Source organism: Chiloscyllium punctatum, chromosome 1 (assembly GCF_047496795.1).
Source record: "Chiloscyllium punctatum isolate Juve2018m chromosome 1, sChiPun1.3, whole genome shotgun sequence".
Classification (NCBI taxonomy): Eukaryota; Metazoa; Chordata; class Chondrichthyes; order Orectolobiformes; family Hemiscylliidae; genus Chiloscyllium; species Chiloscyllium punctatum.
In genome coordinates this window covers 35,111,893-35,136,045 of record NC_092739.1, presented here as the reverse complement: position 1 = coordinate 35,136,045, position 24,153 = coordinate 35,111,893, and the positions used below count along the sequence as shown (strand labels likewise).

The 24,153-nt window shown below is 42.7% G+C and overlaps 1 protein-coding gene across 5 annotated transcripts in view; it reads left to right on the top strand.

The window, feature by feature from the left end:
* prdm5 (PR domain containing 5) overlaps positions 1 to 24,153 on the top strand; it is a 338,261-nt gene that overhangs the window by 300,034 nt on the left and 14,074 nt on the right. The gene's annotated exons all lie outside the window — the stretch shown is intronic.

The following is a 24,153-nucleotide window of genomic DNA, read 5'->3' as shown; positions in this document are numbered from 1 at the left end:
GATTGGATGGGGCGGTGTTTGTGCAGTGTGTCCAGGAAGCTTTTCTAACTCAGTATGTAGATTGTCCGACCAGAGGGGAGGCCATATTGGATTTGGTACTTGGTAACGAACCGGGACAAGTGATGGGCTTGTTAGTGGGTGAACATTTTGGTGATGGTGACCACAATTCTGTGACTTTCACCTTGGTTATGGAGAGAGATAGGTGCGTGCAACAGGGTAGGTTTTACAATTGGGGGAAGGGTAAATACGATGCTGTAAGACAGGATCTGAGGAGCATAAGTTGGGAGCATTGGCTGTCAGGGAAGGATGTCGTGGAAATGTGGAACTTCTTCAAGGAACAGATACGACGTGTCCTTGATATGTATGTATCTGTCAGGCAGGAAAGAGATGGTCGTGTGAGGGAACCTTGGTTGACGAGGGAGGTTGAATGTCTTGTAAAGAGGAAGAAGGAGGCTTACATAAGGTTGAGGAAAGAAGGTTCAGACAGAGCGTTGGAGGGATACAGGATAGCCAGAAGGGAGCTAAGAGAGGGCATGAAAAATCTTTGGCGGGTAGGATCAAGGATAACCCCAAGGCATTCTATGCATATGTGAGAAACATGAGAATGATGAGAACGAGGGTAGGTCTGATCAAGGATAGTAGTGGGAGACTGTGTATTGAGTCGGAAGAGATAGGAGAGGTCTTGAATGAGTACTTTTCTTCAGTATTTACAAATGAGAGGGACCGTATTGTTGAAGAGGAGAGTGTGAAACGGACTGGTAAGCTAGAAGAGATACTTGTTAGGAAGGAAGATGTGTTGGGCATTTTGAAAAACTTGAGGATAGACAAGTCCCCTGGGCCTGATGGGATATATCCTAGGATTATGTGGGAAGCAAGAGAGGAAATTGCAGAGCCATTGGCAATGATCTTTTTGTCTTCACTGTCAACGAGGGTGGTACCAGGGGACTGGAGAGTGGCGAATGTTGTACCCATGTTCAAAAAAGGGAATAGGGATAACCCCAGGATTTACAGGCCAGTTCGTCTTACTTCGGTGGTAGGCAAAATAATGGAAAGGGTACTGAGGGATAGGATTTATGAGTATCTGGAAAGACACTGCTTAATTAGGGACAGCCAGCACGGATTTGTGAGGGGTAGGTTTTGCCATACAAGTCTTATTGAATTCTTTGAGGAGGTGACCAAGCATGTGGATGAGGGTAGAGCAGTGGATGTAGTGTGCATGGATTTTAGTAAGGCATTTGATAAGGTTCCCCATGGTAGGCTTATGCAGAAAGTCAGGAGGCATGGGATAGAGGGAAATTTGGCCAGTTGAATAGAAAACTGGCTAACCGGTCGAAGTCAGAGAGTGGTGGTAGATGGTAAATATTCAGCCTGGAGCCCAGTTACAAGTGGAGTTCTGCAGAGATCAGTTCTGGGTCCTCTGCTGTTTGTAATTTTTATTAATGACTTGGAAGAGGGAGTCAAAGGGTGGGTCAGTAAATTTGCAGATGATACGAAGATTGGTGGAGTTGTGGATAGTGAGGAGGGCATTTGTCATTTGCAAAGGGACTTAGATATGATGCAGAGCTGGGCTGAGGAGTGGCAGATGGAATTCAACCCTGTCAAGTGTGAGGTTGTCCATTTTGGAAGAACAAATAAGAATGCGGAATACAGGGTTAATGGTAAGGTTCTTAGTAAGGTGGAGGAGCAGAGGGATCTTGGGGTCTATGTTCATAGATCTTTGAAAGTTGCCACTCAGGTGGATAGAGCTTGTAAGAAGGCCTATGGTGTATTAACGTTCATTAGCAGAGGGATTGAATTCAAGAGTCGTGAGGTGATGTTGCAGCTGTACAGGACCTTGGTAAGGCCACATTTGGAGTACTGTGTGCAGTTCTGGTCGCCTCACTTTAGGAAAGATGTGGAAGCTTTGGAGAGGGTGCAGAGAAGATTTACCAGGATGTTGCCTGGAATGGAGAATAGGTCGTACGAGGATAGGTTGAGAGTGCTAGGCCTTTTCTCATTGGAATGGCGAAGGATGAGGGGTGACTTGATAGAGGTTTATAAGATGATCAGAGGAATAGATAGAGTAGATAGTCAGAAACTTTTTCGCCAGGTACAACAGAGTGTTACAAGGGGACATAAATTTAAGGTGAAGGGTGGAAGGTATAGGGGGGATGTCAGGGGTAGGTTCTTTACCCAGAGAGTGGTGGGGGCATGGAATGCACTGCCTGTGGGAGTGGTAGAGTCAGAATCATTGGTGACCTTTAAGCGGCAATTGGATAGGTACATGGATGGGTTCTTAAGCTAGGACAAATGTTCGGCACAACATCGTGGGCCAAAGGGCCTGTTCTGTGCTGTATTGTTCTATGTTCTATATTCTATGTTCTAATTGACTACTTGAAATCTTTGACAAATGCCCAACTCAGTGAATTAGCAAGAAGTTTGAAAGCAGAGGTAAAAGCAGGATCTCATAATGTTGAGATGCTTCGAGTGATTATCTGACAATTCGAATTGGAAGAAAGGAAACCTAAAATTGGGATTACAAACTGAAATCAGCCAAGATCCACAATTAGAAATTTTAAAAAAGGCTGAGAAAGCAGGGGAAATGAAAAGACAAGAGTCCGAGGAGTGAGAAAACTCGCAACAGAAAGGAGGTAAAGAAAATTAGAAGATAATGGAAAATGAGGATAAACAAAAACAGGTAAAGTGGAATTCAAATATCTTGCTCTCCAAAGAGATAGGGAATTTCAGCAACATTAGTTGGCCAAAGAGAAGAGTAAAGAAGGAGGTAGTAGTTTGAAGGATAATTCTGATTCCATGAGGGATTTGATTGAACTAAGAACATGCTCTTATAGACCAAGTTTATGCAGAATGGTACCAAAACATATTTAACTTGACTTGAGAAAGTAACTGGACAGATTAAGTGATCGAAAGATGTTTGGATCTTAATGTTACATAACGTTTTGACAAGTACGTGTATGAGTGTATGCCACTCCTGGGGATTACAAAATTGTCAGTGCTTATGAGCTTGTCCCTGAAGCTTATCAATTAAACTTTTGGACCACAGGAGGGAAATTAAATCAGCAGCATTGCATGCTTGTGTTTCAGTGAATGAGTACTGCATTAAATTAATAACAGCAATATATGATCTATTAAGCCAGATTTCACTCTAAAACCTATTTGCCCCATAGTAACATCAGCTGGGATCATAATAATTGCCATTGGCTTAAATATCAATGTAATTACTAATGTTCTGTGTCTTAGCCAAAATGGCACTGGAGCCCCAGTTCTGGACGTCTTATCCCTGAACCCAACCCCTTACCATTTTCACCAGAAGGGAAATGAGGGTGGCACATATCTTACATATCCACTGTTCATGGAGGCAGAAGCACACTGAACAGTGCAACTACTTTCAATCAGAACCAATTTTATAAAACCAGGATTTCTAAAACACAACTTGTGCTATTTACAAAGTTGAAGAAAAAGTATTGATCTGCCAGGTCAGCCATGATTGTTCAGAGTTGACTTGCCTGGTTTGAATTTAATCAGTTAAATAGGATTGACAGTGACAGTTCGTGCTGCATCACTATGCAAACCATTGTCCTGCCAATCAGTAACGTCTTCTCATGCTATATAAATCACTATTTTCTAGAGTTGGCTTTTATTCCAATTCAACATTGATGAGTACCAGATGAAAAACTTGATGTTCTTTGCATTAGCTTTTCAGTTCTGTTCTCTAAAGCAACCCATTTGGATTGCTAAAAATGGATAATTATGTATGTAATAAGTGACTAAGGCCTGTGGTACTGTCAATCTATCAATTAATTCAAAATCCCATTAAATTTTGGAAAAAGTACTAGCTTATACAGTTGCTTCTGATATAACACAATAGTTCTGTTCTTACGTGATGTCGCGTCATAAGAAAATAGCTGCACTATTTAAACTAATGGGGCTGGAATCATGTTATAGCCAATACAGGTAAGGAAAGTTTGCATTCTACAAGTAAAGGTCTAAATTCTTCAATTGCATTAAAGCCAATTTGTGTTGAAGAAATACATGTTATAGCAGAACCAACTGCAGTTGAAAAAATTGCTTGCAATTTCAACCAATGTTTGTTAATAAATGCCTGAGACTATTTGTTTGTGATATTCTTAAGTGATGTAGATGAGAATGTTGGGAGAGATGATAAGTAAGTTTGTGGATAACATAAAGATCAACTTGATGGTTCACAGTGAGGCGAAAGATGTTAAATAGAATTTAATCTTGATAACTATGAGGTGATGCACTTTGGAACAAGCGAAGGGACAAAAGATTGCTCAGTGAATGGTGGAACACCAGGAAGGTCAGAGGAAGAGAGGGATTTTGTGGTGCTTGTCCGCAAAGATTTGCTGCACAGGTTAAGAGGGTAGTTAAGAAGGCAATCGAGGTATAGATTAAAAGAGCAGGGAGGTTATGTTGGAACTGTACAAAACTTTGGTTAGGCTACAGCTGGAGTACCGTGTGCAGTTCTGGTCACCACACTATACAAAGGATGTCATTGCACTGGAGTGGCTGCAAAGGACGTTTCCTGGGATGGAGCATTTCGGCTGTGAAGAGAGACTGGACAGGCTTTTCCTTGGAGCAGAGAAGGTTGAGGGACGTGAACTGATTGGAGTTTATAAGGTTATAATGGGCATGGACAGGGTGGATAGGAAGCAGCTGTTCCCTTTATTTGAAGTTTCAGTAATAAGGGAGCATTTGTTTAAAGTGAAAGATTGGAGGTTTAGAAGAGATTTGAGGAAAAAAACCTTTCACCCAGAGTGCTGAGGATCTGGATTGCACTGCCTGGGAGGGTAGCTAAGGCAGGTAACCTCATAACCTTTAAAAAGTACATGGATGAACAATTGAAGTCTCATAGCATTCAATGGGATGGGCCTGGTGTGGGAGAGTGGGACTTGTGGAGGTAGTAATGTATATTTGGTGCTGTAGACTCCATGGGCTGAAGGGCCTTTTCTGTACTGTGGTGATTCTAATAACATTACAGAATTAGTGCTGTTTACTGCTTCCACAACTTATTGTTGTCAGGGGCCTGTGATCTAATTTGACATCTCTCAGATTGGAGGAGGTTACTTTGGTCATGCAGAATCAGTGGAAGGTGCACCATCTGTGGTGGAGAACAGAGACTTGTTCGACAAGTCTATTAGCTGCCTTTGATGTCAGGCTATAAATGTATGTATTTATGATGGATTAATTTCTTGAAAGAATTTAACTGAATTAAATGGGTTTTTAATCAATAAGTTTTTGTAATATTTAGTGAACGTGGTGAAGATATTAGAACTTTACTTCATTTCATCTCAACGTGGTCATGAAGTCTGGATAAATTGTAATAGAGAGTGTAAGAGAAAAAGGTAACGGGAAGGGGCATGAGTTGGCACTATTTTGGTAAGGGCACTACACATGGCAATGGGATGAGTGGGTCTCACATGTTGATACAGAGGGTATGATGTGCTATGAGAGGGTAGAGAGGCATAGGTTGGCATGAAGGATTTGAAAAGCCATTGTGGTAGTTGGGGGGGAGTGCATGGAGTGGCATGGACAGTGTTTGAGGAAGCTGTGGAGTGAGAGCTAAAGAGCTTTCCTGTTTTCATGATAATGGAGACAGCTTTGGACCACCGAGAGAGGTCCTTCTGGGCAGTGCCAGCCCTTTTGTTTGCCTCTGAGCAACCCAGTGTCCGTTGGATCCCTGGAATAAGATTTCAGCCATCCAAGGAAATTTCTCCAGAGGCAGGTTTGCAGTATTGAGATATTTCCTGACTTAGGAGAGGAAATTTGGCTCACTCTCTCTGTTCTCCACCACAAATAGTGCATCTTCCACTTATTCTGCATGACCAACATAACTTCCTCCAACCTGATAGCCCTCATAACATACAAGGATGGGGATTTGACAATTTGGGGACTCAGTGCAACACAGGAGGAGGCTGAAAGCCAAAGGCTGAGGAGCACTCACTGTTATCTTAGAGGTTTGCTGGAAATCAAAAATGTGCAATGGGGAAGAAAATGGCTACAGTCACACCCAGACAGGGCAGGGTAAGTGCCTCCACCTGTGAGGGTGGAGCTGCAACAAAAACCACCCATGTGAGGATGCTCCCTGACCATCCTAACACATTTCCTGCCTATTTGCTCTGCACCTCCCTGCCACATCACTGACCAGCTCATTCACACCAACAGGACACAGAGACCAGGGATAGAATAGAGATGTACAGGATAAGAACCAACGACGTCAGCAACAACCGTTGCCCTGTTCAGTGGAAATATTGTGAACAAATAATTTTAAAGAGCTTTACCTACTAGATCAGTTATTGATTTAAAAGTGTAGTTAAGAAGGTGTTTGCACGATAAGGAATGTTAGGGATATGGAGCCAATGTATATACATAGAGTCCAGAGGCAGCTCATCCATGATATCATTTAATGACAGATAGACTCTCATTTATAATTTCCGTTCACAATTTGAGTGTTATTTTTGGATATACTTGGTGAAAGAAGAGCAATTATCCTCCAGAAGAGCATTCTGATATTTTGGAGGAACATATGTATTTGACAGTCAAAAACAAATATCTTGGGATTTGGAACCAAATTAAAATAGTTAAATGGAAATGCACAGTTTCTAACTATTTTATAATACACATCTGTTTGAGGATTGAACAAACAATTCATCAAGAAATTGAAGCCGGTGTCTACCTTAAAAAATGTGTTCTTTAAACAAACAATTTTACCTTGGTTAGTGAGTTAAAGCTTGGAGAACACTTGGGATCCAATGATCTCTGTAGTTTTAGATTTAGGTTTGTTATCACAACTAAGGTCAGAATAACAATGATGTAGTGCAGAGTTTCATAGATTGGCAGATTTGACGGCCATACAATATTAATTGGGAAAAGTTACTTAAAATGGAATGACAGTAAGCAAATAATCTAAAAGTTAGGGGATCTTTTGGAAAATATATCCGCAATAAAGCAATGCTTGTGCCAAGAATAAAAAGGAAAGAAAAGTTGAGGAATATATACTTGACTGGAAAAATACCAAATTGTAGGAAGACAAAAAGAAACATTGCTGAGAAGAGAGACATGTTGTTGAAGCTTTTCATCTTATATTCATCAGGGCATTTGAAGAATACCAAATTTCAAATAATCAAAATAACTTATGCTACCAGAGAAAACATACTGATTGGTTGGCAAGTCAACGCTGATTGGCTGAAGTGTTACAATAGAGAAAGCAACAGGGAAATCCATATTTTGTAAGCTCCCTAGTAATACATAAAAAGGTGCAAGGCATTTGTTTGCAAACAACAGATCTCTGCATATGAATGTAGATCTTTGTTAACAAGTATCGATGCTACAAACTTGCCAGTTTATCTTGAATTATTTACTAGTATGGCGATTAACACAACCAGGATTTTTAATCAAGTGCTGACTAATTATAGAATCATTTTAACAGCAGATGGTTTGTTTTGGGCTTTGTAAGAGTAGGCCTGTACTCTGGCTACTAGAAACAACTGAAGGAGGATACTAAATTGAAACAAGGAATTGCAGATGCTGGAGATTTTTTAGATTAGATTAGATTCCCTTTGGAATGGAAAAAGGCCCTTTGGCCCAACAAGTCCACACTGACCCTTTGAAGAGTAACCCACCCAGACCCCTACCCTATATTTACCCCAGACTAATGCACCCGGAACACACCCATGCAGACATGGGGAGAATGTGCAAACTCCACAAAGACAGTTGCCTGAGGCTGGAATCGAACCTAAGTCCTTGGTGCTGTAAGGCAGCAGTGCTAACCACTGAGCTACCATGCCGCCTGGATCTGAAACAACAAACAGAAATTGCTAGAGAAATTCAGTGGGTCTGGCAGTGTCTATGGAGATAAAGTAGAGATAACATTTCGAGATAATAACTGTAGGTAGTTAGGAAAAGGTGGTATTTCTGCTGAAGGGGAGGAGAGTGAGGGAGAAGAGAGAGAGCAGAGCGGATTAATGGAGATGGATCCTAGAGAGCAGTGAAAGGGGTAGGTAAACAAGATTATGGCTAGCTGGCCAGGGCTGAAGAAAAGCTGATAATTAGTGCTAAGAGTGAAAACATGGGTGACCTGTGCTGAATGCAGTATTCCAGTGGGCCTCTGCACTAACTCAAAGAACAACATCTGCTTTCCCATTTGGGAACCCTGCAGCCTCTAGGACTCAGCATCGAGTTCAGTAACTCTAGAGCCTGATTTCATCCTTCCATGTTTTTGACCCCGCTACACCCAGTCCTGTTATGACATGGATTGCCTTTAGCACAGTCATCCATTCCCATGTACTCCAAGGCCTATTGTCATATTATGTAGGATGCATTCAACACAGCCTCACATTTTAATTCATTGAACTGGGTCTGCAGGACTGCCAGTGACCACCTGGAGGAAGCCCACACAGATACGGGGAGAATGTGCAAACTCCACACAGACAGTTGCCCAAGGCCGGAATTGCACTCAGGTCTCTGGTGCTGTGAGGCAGCAGTGCTAACCACTGATCCACCATGCTGCCCCATCGATTGATTCAGGTTTTAGATTTAGGTTTGTTTTCATAACTAAGGCCAGAATAACAATGAAGGAGTGCAGAGTTTATTCAGTGTGTTTGCAGCGTAAGCAGCTAACATGCGCTAGTGTGAGAATGATGTCGTACAATGCTGTTTGAAACATCCACCCCCTTGACAAATCATTGCTAGCAACCAGGACAAGCTGCAAGTGAGCATCCAAGTAGACACAAAGCGGGTGAACACAAAGTAAGCCAGCAAACACAGCTGAAGTAGAAGCCTTTGTAGTATTTAAGAAGTGTTTGGATGTACATTTACAACACCAAGGATTCCGAGGCGAGACCAAGTGCTGGAAAATGGGATTAGTATAGTTAAGTGGTTGATTCTGCACTAGTCAAACACAATGGGCCAATGACCCTTCTTCTGTGCTGTAGGCCTCTATGATTCGAAGTGTGCTGAAAGGGCCCCAGTTCCAATGAATGAGATGAGCACCAGTTCATGGCCACAGCATTGCAGGGGGAGGTTTCGATGAGCTCGCAAATGCAGAACTGATCTGTATTCAAAGTGAGTCTGAGATAATCCATGATGATGATGATGATGATGATACTGTGAGGCTTGTGTGTGTCCATTGCCACCCTGTCTGGACTAGGGGATTGTAGGCAATTTCTGCCCATGGGGCATGTCCTGAGATTTTGAGGAATGCTGGCCAAGATGGACCCCCCTGAGGAGCAAGCAGTGAGCTGGAGCTGCTCAGACCACCACGTCTGGAACTATCAGTGTATGGTTTCTGCCAAGGGAAGTAACAGCTTACATACACATGAATTGAGAATATTTAATAATGAGATGTTAATACATACAAACCGAGCCCTCGCTGCTCATGGGAGAGATTCACATTTCACTATTAAAACTTCAGCTGGAGACAATATTTGTTTTTTTTTGGTATTGAGAATCTCATGTCATTTTGGATTGGTGGCAACATCCTGTTAATAGAAAAACCCGCTAGTGCAGCCTGCCCAGAGTAACTGTGAAACAGCTTACTTAATTTGTTGTTCATATTTTTTGGGTGTCTTGTCATTCTAAGATCTAAGGCGGGTTTGAAAGGTATGGTCTATGTTGAATAAGGCAGTTGGCTTTAAAAGTTTAACCTTGAAGCCTTCATATCATTCTGCCCATTGTTTTTTTGTAGTTGTTCCAATCTGTTTGTCTCACCACTACTGTTTACAATCTATAACTTAGGTTAGCCTAAAAGAGACAATGTCACTTAACAATAAGAATAATGTAGTGAAGCAGTCTTAAGCTAATGTAACATAGTTTTTTACTGTCGCAAAGATATTACGACAGTTGTTATGGGGGATTTCAACATGCAGGTAGACTGGGAGATGGTACTGGACCCCAAGAAAGGGAGTTTGTGGAGTGCCTCCGAGATGGATTCTTAGAACAGCTTGTGCTGGAGCCTACCAAGGAGAGAGCAATTCTGGATCTGGTGTTGTGCAACGAACTGGATTTGATCAAGGACCTCGAAGTAAATGAACCATTAGGAAGTAGTGACCACAATACAATAAGCTTTAATCTGCAGTTTGAAAGGGAGAGGGTAGAATCGGAAGTGACAATATTTCAGTTGAATAAGGGGAACTGTGGAGCTATGAGGGAGGAGCTGGCCAAAGTTCAAGGGTGCAATACCCTAGCAGGGATGGCAGTGGAGCAACAATGGCAGGTATTTCTGGGTATAATGCAGAAGGTGCAGGATCAGTTCATTCCAAAAAGGAAGATCCTAAAGGGAGTCAGGGGTGGCTGTGGCTGATGAGAGAAATTAAGGACCATATAAAGACAAAAGGGAAAAAGTATAACATAGCAAAGATGAGTGGGAAATTGGAGTACTGGGAAGCTTTTAAAGAACAACAGAGGATAACTAAAAAGGAAATACGCAAAGAAAAAATAAGATACGAAGGTAAACTGACCAAAAATATAAAGGAGGATAGTAAAGGCTTTTTTAGGTATGTGAAAAGAAAAAAAAGGTTAAGACTAAAATTGGGCCCTTGAAGACAGAAACGGGTGAATTTATTACGGGAAACAAAGAAATGGCAGAAGAATTGAATTGGTACTTTAGATCTGTCTTCACTGGGGAAGACACGAGCAATCTTGTGTAATAGTGGCTGAAGGACCTGAACTGAAGGGAATTTATATTAGGCAGGAAATGGTGTTGGAGAGACTGTTAGGTCTGAAGGCTGATAAGTTCCCAGGACCTGATGGTCTGCATCCCAGGGTACTGAAGGAGGTGGCTGTAGAGATCGTGGATGCATTGGTGATCATTTTCCAATGTTCTATAGATTCAGGATCAGTTCCTGCGGATTGGAGGGTGGCTAATGTCCCATTTTTTAAGAAAGGAGGGAGAGAGAAAATGGAGAATTATAGACCAGTTAGTCTGACCTCAGTGGTGGGAAAATTGCTGGAATCAATTATACAGGATGAAATTATGACACAGCTGGATAGTAGTAGCAGGAAAGGTCAGAGTCAGCATGGATTTATGAAGGGGAAATCATGCTTGACTAATCTTCTGGAATTTTTTGAAGATGTAACTCTGAAAATGGACAAGAGAGATCCAGTGGATTAGTATACCTGGACTTTCAGAAAGCCTTTGATAGGAGGTTAGTGAGCAAATTTAGGGCACATGGTATTAGGGACAAAATACTGACATGGATTGAAAATTGGTTGGCTGACAGGAAACAAAGAGTAGTGATAAACGGCTCCCTTTTGGAATGGCAGGTGGTGACCATGGTGTGCCGCAGGGATCAGTACTGGGACTGTAGCCTTTTACAATGTATATTAATGATATAGATGAAGGTATTAAAAGTAATATTAGCAAATGTGCTGATGATACAAAGCTGGGTGGCAGGGTGAAATGTGAGGAGGATGTTAGAATACAGGGTGACCTGGACAGGCTAGGTGAGTGGGCAGATGCAGTTTAATGTGGATAAATGTGTGGTTATCCACTTTGGTGGGAAGAACAGGAAGGCAGATTACTACCTAAATGGAGTCAAGTTAGGTAAAGGGGCAGTACAACGAGATCTAGGTGTTCTTGTACATCAGTCAATGAAAGCAAGCATCCAGCTACAAAGGCAGTGAAGAAAGCTAATAGCATGCCAGCCTTCATAACAAGAGGAATTGAGTATAGAGGCACAGAGGTCCTTCTGCAGCTGTACAGGGCTCTGGTGAGACCACACCTGGAATATTGTGTGCAGTTCTGGTCTCCAAATTTGAGGAAAGACATTCTGGCTATTGACGGAGTGCAGCGTAGGTTCACGAAGTTAATTCCCGGAATAGCGGGACTATCTTACGCTGAAAGATTGGAGTGACTGGGCTTGTATATGCTTGAGTTTAGAAGGCTGAGAGGGGATCTGATTGAGACGTATAAGATTATTAAAGGATTGGACACTCTGGAGGCAGGAAGCATATTTCCGCTGATCGATGAGTCCCAAACCAGAGGACACAGTTTAAAAATAAGGGGTAGGCCACTTAGAACAGAGTTGAGGAGAATCTTCTTCACCCAGAGAGTGGTGGGTGTATGGAATGCTCTGCCCTAGAAGGCTGTGGAGGCCAAGTCTCTGGATACTTTCAAGAAAGAGTTGGATAGAGCTCTTAAGGATAGTGGAATCAAGGGTTTTGGGGATAAGGCAGGAACAGGATACTGATTGAGGATGATCAGCCATGATCATAATGAATGGTGGTGCTGGCTCGAAGGGCAGAATGGCCTACTCCTGCACCTATTGTCTATTACATACTAGTCAGATATCACATCTTGTTACTGAAGTATGTGACTCTTCTTCTGAAGATTCATTGTTAATCCTTGACCCCCCATAAGCGCCATAGTTTGGTATTGCAGGAAGGATAGATCTATGTCTGTCCAGAGGACCAAGTACCAACTTGGTAGCTTAACATCTTTCCATTTATGTGTTTATTTGTGGGTGTTTTTTTTACACTTCACACGTTTTCTGTTCCAATTTGTGAACTTGGCTCTGTTAGTATCATTTTTACCTCTGAATCAGCCGTTTGTGAGTACAAATTCCTGCTCTTGGATGGCACTGTGAATCTCTACACTGGTATTATGCAATACCAAGGGAGTGCTATCTGTCAGCTGGAGTTCAAAACTGAGATATTTATTGAGGAATTGGGCTGTATTCCAGTGACCTGACCACTATTCCTCCTTCAACCAATGCCACAGAAACACACTAAACTGAAGCCTTATTTTGCTTTTTAGTTTGAAAGCTTGTTCTGCACAAACTGGCTGCCGTTCTTTTTCAGATAAATCTCTTTTTCTGCTGTTGAACTATATCCTTCCTTTTAAAGCAACTTATTTCTTTCTTTCTTTCTTAGTTTGATTTATTTTGTCTCTGTTCTCTTCATTTTTTCCCTTGGTTTCAATTTGACCACGGGGGAACATACCTTAAATATTTCTATGTAACTTTTTAAAGTCGAGTGATCAGGTCAAGAATAAATTTGACCTACAAGGAAGTTGCAGTTTATTTAAATGTGTAAGTTGCATGTATGTTAGCATGGTTTGCTCTTAATGATACAGTGCACCTCATCAGAATGATCACGTTGCATTTTTCAAAACACAATACGAACAGATGAAATGATGATAATTTAATTAGACTAATTCTAAACAGACAAAATAAATCAAATTCAGAAGAAAAATGTTATGCAATAGATTTGTTATCAGCAGAAAATAGATTGGGGATGTTGTATTATTTTCTTACTGAATGTTACAGCTTGCAATTCAGATGTAATTAATGTTGTGCAGACTTTGTTTCACAAGTAAGGTATCTGGATTTTCAAAAGCCCAGAGATTGAAGAAGCTTATCTTGCCTTGCATTAAAGTAACCCAACTACTTCAGAACTCAGTTATTGGACTCTCCTTATTATAAGTAAAGATATAGTTACCCTTATTCATCCTCACCGAAGATGTAAGTGGTAATGTTCACGATAAGCTCTCATATTAAAAACATATAAAATGAAAGGGAAAGAGCTGCACTCTGAAGAAGCTTATTTGAAAAGTGAAGGGGAATTTACCAGTAATAATTGTCTGTGTTTGAGCCAAATAGAAAAATTAACATTTGGGTGTAGCTGCAGAGGTGAAATAATGATCAGAAATGTCCAAAAATGTTGTTTCCAAAGAACATTGTTTCAGTCGTCAAAAGTGTCAAGGAAAAGGGTTTTTGTATTGTAGGTCAGTCTATCATATAGAGGAAGGTAGACTCCTTATAATTGCTTTCCCACTGTATGGGCTAACTAATTAGTTGTAGTGCTAGCAATAACACTATTCCCAGTTCCTGGACTTATAACCCTTGTTAGCATTTTCCTGGTTTCTTTCTGCCAGTTGTGTGAAGTATGAGTGCAATATATTCTCCTGGTCTCGTTGATATTGTTACTTTCCTAATGTCTGTGTTTATGCAGATTATGAAATGATTTTAAGGCTTTTACCCTTCTTTTAGTACAATTAGTTGAGACATAAGATTTATCTGCATCCATTCTAATGCCTTACATGCTAATTATGCAAAAACAGAAATGGTAATTGGACCCAAACACCTTTAGAGCACAGCCATTTTCTCCATAATACTGCATGCTCCTGACCTGAAACATTTCTATACCAGCTGCACAGGTAATTTTCCATTATTACCATCAGAATATATTCTCACATTGATCTTACGTCTTCCACCTTGTAAATGGTCTGCACTTGCAGGAGATCCTAGCGAGTGCAACAAATTTGTATTATTCCTTTTTACCTTTTTTTTAATCAACCCTGTTCAGAGATGTCATTTACAAACCTGTGGAGCAGGTGGGACGTAAACCCAAGCCTCCCAGTCCAAAGGTGGGGACGTTACCAGTGCACCACATGAGGACTCTGTTATTCATTTGTATCCTATTGATTTTGTAGTGCATAATCATATACTGTAATTTTTGTGGACCGATTATATATAATCATTCAAATTAGAGGGTGAGTTCTTTGACAACCTCAAGTAAAAGTAGAACCTCATGTTTTGTTCCCTTTACACTACTGTGTGATTTACAGTTTAATTTCTCTACATCTAAAGAAAAAGTATAGAAGATTTTCAGTTATTGTACTCGAAGTAAAAATAAATCATAGAAAATTTTCGATATATCTATTCCCCAGATTTAGTTGAAAAGAACAATTCTGATCTTGCACTTAAAGCAATAAAACCTTCTTTCAAAACCTGTTGAATCTTCTGTGCATTTCCAGCATTTTCAGGTTTTTTTTGGTGCTAGCATTCTAACCTCTGCAGCTCTGATTTTGCAAGATCTTGGAATGTATATTTCCCTGTGTCTTAAAGAATATTGCTTAAATATGATAACTCTAATAATTCAGGAGAAAAGCAAAGTGTTTGTTGAATAAAATGCAAGTTATTTTATTAACTAAGTACTATTTGCTTAGCTGTAAGATTCAAGAAAATGACAAGAAGAAGAACCAACTGTTAAAAGAGCCGACCTCAATGTGACAAGAATGGAGCTGACCCTGATAGACTGGGGTCAAGGTTGCAAATAAATGGTGGTGAGCAATGGGCTAGCTTTAAAGAGGAAATGGATTGGGTGCTATAGTTTTTCTCAAAAAATACTATAGTTCCCTGGAAGACTAAATTAAAGAAGAGAAACAAGCGTATAACAAATGTTAGGTTGAAAATACAACATATAACCAAGTTAAAAGATTACACAACACCAGGTTGTAATCCAACAGGTTGGTTTGGAAGCTTTTGCTATAAATTCTGTGTCTCATGATCCCACTCCACAGCCACTTGATGAAGGAACAGCAGTCCGAAAGCCAGGTCTTCCAAACCAACCTGTTGGACTTACAACCTGGTGTTGTGTGACTCCCCACTTTATTTCAGCCTTAAATGACCCAGCCGTGTCAGCCCTCTGTGATATAGAGTTACACAGACTTGCTATAAATTCTGTGTGTTATGACCCTGCTCCACAGGTCCATGATGAAGGAGCAATGCTCCCAAAGCCAGTGCTTCTAAATAAACCTGTTGGACCATAACCTGGTGTTGTCTGATTTTTAACTTTGCCCACCCTCGTCCAACACTGGCTCCTCCACGTCACAACACACAAGCATACAGCAATGAGGCTATAGTGAATTTTGGTTGTTCATAAGAAAAATGAAAAACAAATAAGAGAAGCAAAGAGGGATTAATAAATAAAAGACTGCCATCTAATGTACAGAGAAATTCCAAAGTCTTGTAAAGGGATATTAGTCATAAAAGGGTTTAAAGGAGGAAGAGAGATGACTGGAGACTGAAGAGGGCATTTACACAAAGAAACCGCGGGGATTGAATGAATATTTTGCATTTGTCTTTACTTGTAAGACAAATGCTGCTCAGTCTATGTTGTCAGAAGAGAAAACTCAATCACTGGAAGGGTTTAAATTGATGAGAGGTATTGGATAAGCCGTCAGTACTTAGAGTTAGAAAGACTCTTGGACCAGATCACATGCATCCAGGGATTTGAAGGAAGTGGAGATTACAGAGGCACTGACCATAATCATTCAAACTTCCCTGCACTCTGAGATGGTGCTGTTGGACTGCAGAATTAGGAAATATTTTTGTCCTTATTCAAATTCTGCTGTCAAGACAGCAATTACAAACCAGTGAGTTTGACTTATATAGTAGGAATGCTTCGAAAAACAATTATTTGGGATAGGATTGATAATCATGTGGAAAAACATGGGTCAGTTCAGAAGAGGTATAGATTCACCAAAGGATAATTATCGAACTTATTGGAGGCCCACTGAAGAGGTAACAGAAAGAGTTAAAGAGAGCAAGGCTGTTGATGTGGTGTAAATTAATTTTCAAAGGTGTTTGATACTTTGCCACAGGGTAGACTTGTGAGAAAAGTTACAGCTTGAATAAAAAGATCAGTAGAAACATCAATAAAAAATTGGTTGCAGAATATGAGACAGAAAGTAATGGCTAATCAGTACTTTTGACTTGGAAGAATGTTTGCAGTAGACTTCCTCACTGAGGTGCTCATTTGAATCCTCTAAATCAGTAATTGTCTGTTATCTCTCCCAAAAGTCAGTATTGGGACCCTTGCTTTTCCTGAGAAATATAAATGATCTTGATCTTCCGGTGCAGGAACCAATTTCAAAGTTTGTGGAGGTTGCAACACTTTGAAGAACTGTAAACTAGAAGGGGGACAGTGTCGAACTTCCTAAAGAGATTGGTCATTTACTGTAGTGGGTAAAAACAATGACTGCAGATGCTGGAAACCAGATTCTGGATTAGTGGTGCTGGAAGAACACAGCAGTTCAGGCAGCATCCAAGGAGCAGTAAAATCGACGTTTCGGGCAAAAGCCCTTCATCAGGAATAAAGGCAGTGAGCCTGAAGCGTGGAGAGATAAGCAAGAGGAGGGTGGGGCTGGGGAGAAAGTAGCATAGAGTACAATAGGTGAGTGGGGGATGGGATGAAGGTGATAGGGTGGAGGGTGGAGTGGATAGGTGGAAAAGAAGATAGGCAGGTAGGACAAGTCATGGGGACAGTGCTGAGCTGGAAGTTTGGAACTAGGTTGAGGTGGGGAAAGGGAAATGAGGAAACTGTTGAAGTCCACATTGATACCCTGGAGTTGAAGTGTTCCGAGGCAAAAGATGAGGCATTCTTCCTCCAGGCATCTGGTGGTGAGGAAGCAGCGGTGAAGGAGGCCCTGGACCTCCATGTCCTTGGCAGAGTGGGAGGGGGAGTTGAAATGTTGGGCCACAGGGCGGTGTGGTTGATTGGTGCGGGTGTCCTGGAGATGTTCCCTAAAGCGCTCTGCCAGGAGACGTCCAGTCTCCCCAATGTAGAGGAGACCGCATCGGGAGCAACGGATACAGTAAATGATATTAGTGGATGTGCAGGTAATACTTTAATGGATGTGGAAGGCTCCTTTAGGGCCTTGGATGGAGGTGAGGGAGGAGGTGTGGGCGCAGGTTTTGCAGTTCCTGCGGTGGCAGCGGAAGGTGCCAGGATGGGAGGGTGGGTTGTAGAGGGGCGTGGACCTGACCAGGTAGTCACGGAGGGAACGGTCTTTGCGGAAGGCAGAAAGGGGTGGTGAGGGAAATATATCCCTGGTGGTGGGATCTTTTTGGAGGTGTCAGAAATGTCGGCAGATGATTTGGTTTATGTGAAGGTTGGTAGGGTGGAAGGTGAGCACCAGGGGCGTTCTGTCCTTGTTACAGTTGGAGGAGTGGGGTCTGAGGGCAGAGGTGCGGGATGTGGACGAGATGCGTTGGAGGGCATCTTTAACCACGTGGGATGGGAAATTGCAGTCTCTAAAGAAGGAAGCCATCTGGTGTGTTCTGTGGTGGAACTGGAACTGGGAGCAGATACGGCGGAGGCGGAGGAATTGGGAATATGGGATGGCATTTTTGCAGGAGGGAGGGTGGGAAGAGGTGTAATCCAGGTAGCTGTAGGAGTTGGTGGGTTTGTAAAAAATGTCAGTGTCAAGTCGGTCGTCATTAATGGAGATGGAGAGGTCCAAAAAGGGGAGGAAGGTGTCAGAGATGGTCCAGGTAAATTTAAGGTCAGGGTGAAATGTGTTGGTGAAGTTGATGAATTGCTCAACCTCCTCGCGGGAGCACGAGATGGCGCCAATGCAGTAATCAATGTAGCGGAGGAAGAGGTGGGGAGTGGTGCCAGTGTAATTACGGAAGATCGACTGTTCTACGTAGCCAACAAAGAGACAGGCATAGCTGGGGCCCATACGTGTGCCCATGGCTACCCCTTTGGTCTGGAGGAAGTGGGAGACTCAAAGGAGAAATTGTTAAGGATGAGGACCAGTTCGGCCAAACAAATGAGAATGTCGGTGGAAGGGTACTGTTGGGGATGTCGGGAGAGGAAAAAACGGAGGGCTTGGAGGCCCTGGTCATGGTGGATGGAGTTGTAGAGGGATTGGATATTCATGGTGAAGATGAGGCGTTGGGGACTGGGGAAATGGAAGTCTTGGAGGAGGTGGAGGATATGGGTGGTGTCTTGAATGTATGTGGGGAGTTCCTGGACTGGGGGGATAGGATATGTCGAGGTAGGTAGAGATGAGTTCAATGGGGCAGGAGCATGCTGAGACAATGGGTCGGCCAGGGTGGTCAGGCTTGTGGATCTTGGGAAGGAGGTAGAACCGAGCAGTGCAGGGTTCCCGGACTATGAGGGTGGGAGATCTCCTGAGGTGATGAGGTTCTGTATGGTCTGGGAGATGATGATTTGGTGATGGTCATGGTCGAGGGGGCGGTAGGAAGAGGTGTCCTCAAGTTGGCGTTTGGCTTCAGCGGTGTAGAGATCAGTGTGCCAGACTACCACTGCGCCCCCTTTATCTGCTGGCTTGATGGTGAGGTTGGGATTGGAGCAGAGAGATTGGAGGGCTGCGTGTTGTGAGGGTGAGAGGTTCGACTGGGGGAGGGGGGTCGACAGGTTGAGGCGGTTAATGTCCCGGTAGCAGTTGGAAATAAAGAGGTCGAGGGCAGGTAATAGGCCAGCGCGGGGTGTCCAGGTGGATGCAGTGTGTTGAAGGTGGATGAAGGGGTCCTCGGAAGATGGGCAGGAGTCCTGATTGTGAAAGTAAGCTCGGATGCAGAGGCGGCGGAAGAAGTGTTTAACATCACGGCGTGTATTAAATTCATTGATGTGTGGACGGAGGGGGATGAAGGTGAGTCCTTTGCTGAGGACTGATCGTTTGTCCTCAGTGAAGGGAAGGTCTGGAGGGATGGTGAAAACTCAGCAGGGCTGGAAGGTGGGATCTGGTGTGGGTGTGGAGCTGGGAGTGGGGACGGAGCTAGTAACTGGAGTGGGTGTGATGGTGGGGGGAATGGGGGTGGAGACATGAGCAAGGGTAATGTTCCCCTCAGGGCTCTGGGGGCCAGGAATAGTGACAGTGGGATATGTGGGGGGCATGTCAGCAGAATGCTGGTGAGTGGCGTTGGTGGGGGCAGAAGTGGTGGCAGACACGGCAGTGGGGGGGTGGCGGAAGTCACTGAGTGTGTGACATCAGTGATGATGTGAGGGGCAGAAGTGATGGCACGTGTGATGCATGAGGAATTGTGAGGGGCGGAAGTGGTTGTGGGAGTGGCCATGATGGGGGTGAAAGTGACATCATCAATCAGCGTGGGGGTGGCAGCTGCACCAGCTGCATGGCTAATGGCGTCCAAACAGTTCCAGAGGCTGGGGGAATCTTCTGGAATGCTTGAGGAGCGCTGGTTGTGGAGGTGGGTAGATAAAAGTTTGTTGTACTTACAGTTTTTGATGTTTGAGATGGAGTTGAAATACTGTTTGTTGAGAGTATGAATTCTCCTGAGGATGTAGTACAGAGTGGGTCGTTTGTAATTCTGAGAGAATGTGGCCCTTAGCTGAGGCAGGGCTGACTGTAGAGAGGTTAGGTGCCGGCGCATGGCTGCAAGCGTGGAGCGGAGGATCTTGAAGGAGAACTGTTGCTGGTGTTTTTGAATCTGTAGTCTGTACTGTTTGTCCTGTTCGGGTCTGAGCTCTGCTGGTTTAAAGGTGGTCTGGAGTCCGTGTGGGATGAGTTGGTTATGGAGGCAGGCACTGAGGAAGCAAATGTGGCTGTGGTAGCGAGTTTGTTTCACGACATGGTTGAAGAGCTTCAGACCAGAGGAAATGACCTGGGAGTTGCAGTGGGAGAGGGACTCCCTGAGATTCTTGTAGAGAGAGGAGGAAAACTTCTTCAAGGCAGGCATCCTTGCAAGAGGATTCGCAGTAGGGTTAAAATCAATTAGGTAAATCAATGACTGCAGATGCTGGAAACAGATTCTGGATTAGTGGTGCTGGAAGAGCACGGCAGTTCAGGCAGCATCCGAGGAACAGTAAAATCGACGTTTCAGGCAAAAGCCCTACATCAGGAATAAAGGCAGAGAGCTTGAAGCATGGAGAGATAAGCTACAGGAGGGTGGGGGTGGGGAGAAAGTAGCATAGAGTACAATAGTTGAGTGGGGGAGGGGACATTTACTGTAGTGGGCAGATGGATGGAACATGAAGTTCAATGTGAAAAAAAATGAGGTAAAGTCCTTTGGTACGAAGATCATGGAGAATTAGCACAAAATAGAACTTACTAAAGTGTGTGCAGGAGCAGGGGAACTACATGTAAAGGTGCATAAGTTATTAAAGATGACAGGATAAGTTGAGAGAGCTATTGATAAAGCATACAGAATATTTGGCTTCATTAACAGGGGTATAGAGTACAAGAGCAGAGAGGATATGATGAACTGATGCAAACACTGGTTAGACTCACTTGCAGTATTATGTACAGTTTTGAGAACCATACATTTGAACAAGGCTATGTTTGGTTTCAGGGGTGGAAAACTTCAGTTATGAGGATAGATTGGAGAAATTGGGACTGTTCCTCCTTGGAGACTGGAAGGCTTGGAGGAGATCTAATAGAAGCTTTCAAGACCATGAACAGTATGGATAGCTGACTTGGGAGAAACAGTCCCTGCTCCTAACAGGGTAGAGAACCAGAGGGCACAACTTCAAAGTACTTTGCATAAGAAACAAGTGCAACATAACTTTTTCCACACAGCGAGTAGTTAGGATCGAGCATGCATAGCCTGGAAGTGAGGTGGAGGCAAGTTCCTTGAGGCATTCAAGAGGACATTCGATTGAAACAAAGAGCAAATTTAAGGCAGAAGATTGGCATCAAGTCAGGGAGCTGGTGCAGACAGTGGGCCCAGTGCTCATCTTTTGTACTGTAACAATTGTGTGATTCTGTGAATTGAGAGATCAGGAGGCTCACTGATCAGTCATTACATCCAGAATCCAGGTGTGCATGCTCATTCAGCATTCTCCTCGATAATACCCCATTGAGGTGCTCATTTGAATCCTCTAAATCAGTAATAATCTATTATCTCACCCTCCACTGAGGTGGCAAACAAAGCATCCTTTCACCTTGGCCTGGATGACTCACCATATCTGATTCCAACTCTGTGCTAATTCCTAAAGTAAATGGATCGCCAGTGCTGGCAACTGGGAGTAGATTAGGTTGGGATATCTGGTTGGCATGGACGAGTTGACCGAGGCGTCTGTTTCCGTGCTGTACATCTCTATGACTCTCTGACTGACCTGGTGACTACGAGTGTCAGATTAAGTGAAGCGGTGACTCAGTGGAGGAAAATCAATGTGAGAAAAACTGGAGTGGCTTGGGAAGGAAAGGGTCCATGTCACACCATTAACAGCTTAGAACAACTGTTAGAATTCAGGATGAAGGCGTTCTGGTGTTGAGCAGGGGCATAAGGCAGGAAGGTACTGTCATGCTGAAAATTCCCAGTGATGTCTAATATTTCAGATCCTGTTGGAGAGAACAATCTACTCCACAGGACCTGTGAGATGCAGGTGATCTTGGCCCCAGTCAGTCAGCTTTGTTCCTTTTCATTGTGTGCTACCTTATTCAGAATTTCATGGACTGTATACTAGTATCTTTGGGTAATCTTCCCACGTTAGCTGAGATGTATGGAGGGAATGACGGATGAGTGTGAGGCTCATAGGTATTTGAGGGTGAGGTAGGCTTGTGTTCTGTGATGAGGCTGTGGTGCACTGAGCAGTGTGAGAAGTTGGTGGTGTGGAGTTGAGCAATGCTCAAACACAATAGGGTTAACAAGATGGGAACTTGCCTTGCGCGATTAACTGAGCTGGGATAGGTTTTAATTTGTTGATGCCAAACTGTAGCATGGTGTTTGCTTTTCCTCCACATGCCTGTTCTGGCATCATCAAAGACGATTAAGGTCATAATTCAATGTTAATAATATGGTTAATGTTTCTGCCATCATCGAGTTCAGACTGTTCATTGTCTACATCCAACAAACACAGCAACTCCATTATAATTTTTCCAACCAAATATCAGGTGTCTATTTCTTCTGAAAGTCTTTATGTACTTGAATATGCTGCACATACCATGTGTATTTTATCCAGTCTTGATTAAATAAATATTTCTTGCAAGTTATTGTGGAAATCAGAGACTGGCAAAAACATGATTCAGTAAGAATTCTACATCCAGTATGTAAACAATGTGATTCTTTGGATTATTGGGTTACTGGCTACCAGTTATTTTAAGTGAGCTGCATTCACAACATACTCCTAGGGGGTGGCACAGTGGCTCAGTGGTTAGCACAGCTGCCTCTCACTGCCAGGGACCGGGTTCAGTATGAGCCATGGGTGAGTTTCCTCTGGGTTCTCTGGTTTCCTCTCACAGTCCAAAGATATGCAGGTCAGGTGGATTGGCCATGCTAAATTCCCCATACTATCCAGAGTTGTGCGGGCTAGGTGGCTTAGCAACGGGAAATACAGACTTATAGAGAGTGGGGTGGGTCTGGCTCTGGATGGGATACCCATTGGTGGGCCAATATGGGCTGAATGGTCTGTTTCTGTACTGTAGGAATTGCACAATTCCAGGTTTACCATGTGGCTCCATAATTTCATGATTTGGAGGTGCTGGTGTTGGACTGGGGTGGACAAAGTTAAAAATCACACAACACCAGGTTATAGTTCAACAGCTTTATTTGGAAACATTAGCTTGCAGAGCACTGTTCCTTCATCAGGTGATTGTGGAGCTTATGCCCAAAACGTCGATTCTCCTGTTCCTCAAATACTGCCTGACCTGCTGTGCTTTTCCAGCACCACGCTCTCGACTCTGATCTCCAGCATCTGCAGTCCTCACTTTCCCCTATGATTCCAAACCTACAAGGTGCTGTCTGCAATGTTGTGGAAGCTGTTATTGATGAGCTTAGAGAATGAATGTTGGCTGTATACTTCATATAGGTGCGAGGCAGGATGAGGAAGATCAGCCCTGACGAGTTTTAATGCTATCCTTACCCAAAATGTTTTCAAATACCTTTCAAGCAGTAATTGCTGGCTGATTTTCCCCTCCATAACTGGGAACCTAATGAAATTGATTGTAGTATTTGTCATTTCATTGCAAAGAGATAAATAACTTGCATTCATCAACATCTTCTACAATCTCAGGATATCCTACACCTTTCCGGTTAACTAAGTGCTTCTGAGTTGTAGCCAGTGTTGTGGTACAACAAATAGGACAAGCAAATTCCTTACAGCAAGTTTCCCCCAACATTCAGGTTGAAAGAGGTTCCTTTCAGTTTTTAATGTTTCAGCTACTTTCAACCTTTATCTGTTGTGTTATCAGAAGATCTTTGGCCTTTTAAAAATTATTTTAACAACCATCAATGTAGCACCCTTGTTAAAGTGACTTTGATTTCTAGAGGGTCATGCCTGCCTTTTATCAGTAATGACATTGTATTGAGAAACTCCTTCACTGCTTCATTTGACGTCTCAGACACTCATGAAAATAACACAAAGTTCACATAACTCATACCCCAAGAAATAAGTTTAAGAGCTCCTAAATCACTTGTAACATGTTTCTATATTTACAATTCCTGGTTTTCTAGCCAAGTTGTTTTTGTTAAGTCTGAAGAAATGTTTCGAAGAGCACACACTTATTAAATGCTTAAAATGATCTCTAAATGTAGTACATCAATGTAATAGGATCTTTGTGACTATATCATTTCATACTCTGTATGTCTATGGTATTAAGCCATTTTATTAATGTTTGAACTTTTGAGTAGAAATTGAAACTGTAAA